Here is a 2099-nt window from a genome sequence, read left to right as displayed (position 1 = left end):
CTCTTCTGAGTTTAAACACCTCCGCTGGCCACCAAACTCCCCTGATATGAACTTACTGAGCATATCTGGGATGCCTTGCAACGTGCTGTTCAGAAGAGATCTCCTCCCCCTCGAACTCTTACGGATTTATGGACAGCCTTGTGAGTTTCATGGTGTCATTTCCCTCCAACACTACTTCAAACATTAGTAGAGTCCATGCCACGTCGTCTAGCGGCACTTCTGCGATCTCGCAGGGGCCTATGTGATACAAGGCAAGTGTAAACATTTCTTTGGTTCTTCAGTATTTCTCTGCCTCGTGATGACTGGGTGTTGTGTGCTGTCCTTAGGTTAGTTAGGTTTAAGTAGTTCTAAGTTCTAGGGAACTGATGACCATAGATGTTAAGTCCCATAGTGCTCAGAGCCATGTTCTTCGGTGTATAAAGGCTCTGAGGCCTATGGAAGTTAACTGCTGAGGTCATCAGTCCCCTAGAACTTAGAGCTACTTAAACCTAACTAACCTAAGGACATCACACACATCCATGCCCGAGGCAGGATTCGAACCTGCGACCGTAACGGTCGCGCGGTTCCAGACTGAAGCGCCTAGAACCACTCGGCCACGCCGGCCGGCTGTGTATAAAGATCTTCTGCAGTACAGTGGCGGGTGCAGTGGTTACTGTATAAACCTCCCATATAAAAGGTCGTAGGTTCGAATATTGCCAATTGCGGCGATTTTTTTTAAATTTCTAAATCTTATCAAAAGACTTTCATTATTATTTTTATTCAGTTAACTGATTTAAATGTATTTTTTTATTTCTAATACTTTGCCGCGTCGTTTTCAAAATCGTATTGAGTTTTTCATTTACTCTTATTTTACTTCCTATCATCCTTTTTTCGTTTGGAATCCGTTTGCGTCGCCTAACGTCTTTATCCAAGTGCCAACCAGGACTGTTTGTTGGTTGGTAACGCAGCAGCTCTTGTAGCCAGTGGAAGACTGTTTCTGGTAACCAATGGCAGCGAGGAACTACAGTTCACTTTTAGTGTTGAAACTGAAATTTTTCCGTCCTGGCTATGCTCAAGAGGTTACCTTTAATTGCCATGTACAAAGCTATCGTGATTTTGTTTTTGCCACAAACTGCTGATCGCCGTTTTCTCTGATGCATTGCACATCAAGGGGGTGTGGCTAGAGTAGGACACGAGTTACATTTAAGGGTATAAAGCCCGTTGTCTGCCGCAGGTCAGTCCTTGGTCACTTAAAATCAGCTGCCGCCAGAACATCTCCCATTTCTGTTCATCACAGCTCGTGATGGCCGCTTCCGCGTTAGACAGTATAACAGCGTTCGTGAAGTGACCCACCATGTTAGCGTGGCGCCTGTAACCGAACGGTAGACGGCGGCGCTTGTGGCAACACTGTAGCTGCAAGTGACAACTACCAAATAATTGTAATCGAATTAAAGGCATTAGTTTTCGAAAAATAGGTACCGTAATCGTATAGCATAATTTCTTACTATCGTTCAGGTAGCCATTTCCTGAACTTCGTCTTGACAATGTGTCATGTGATGAATTTCTCATGAGCATTCAAAATACTTAAGTGTACTGCACTACAAGTACTAATGCAACACTTCACGGCATGCGCATTTGCTTTGTAATGGTCGCCAGAAAAGAGATTTTGATTCATATTGAATAAACACTTCGGTGGATTTGCATTTCTTTTGCCTAATAGTCGCTGAGAAAGAAACTTGGATTAGCATCTATTGCTACCTCAAAATCCTGCATCGCTGAGGTTTCGTACCACTGTACCAGTTATTAGGACTTCTTCCCGTTCTATTTACGTCTGGAGCGCAGGAAAAATGATCGGTTAAACACCTCTGTGGCTGTAATTAGTCCTGTCTTGTCTTCATGATACCTACGGCAGTGATACGCTGGAGAATTGTAATATACATTTACTCCTACATTATCCACTTAAAGCTGTTTCTCGAAACTTTATACGCTTCTTTGTATGCGTTTAATATCCCCTGTCAGTACTATTTGGTACGGGACCCACACGCCCGAGCAGTATTCTCGGATGGGTTACACGATTGACTCGTAAGCAGTCTGTTTTGTAGACTGATTGCATTTTCCTA

This window comes from Schistocerca americana, chromosome 5 (assembly GCF_021461395.2).
Source record: "Schistocerca americana isolate TAMUIC-IGC-003095 chromosome 5, iqSchAmer2.1, whole genome shotgun sequence".
Lineage (NCBI taxonomy): Eukaryota > Metazoa > Arthropoda > Insecta > Orthoptera > Acrididae > Schistocerca > Schistocerca americana.
The sequence above is the reverse complement of the archived record's forward strand: the minus strand, read 5'-3'. Positions refer to the sequence as shown.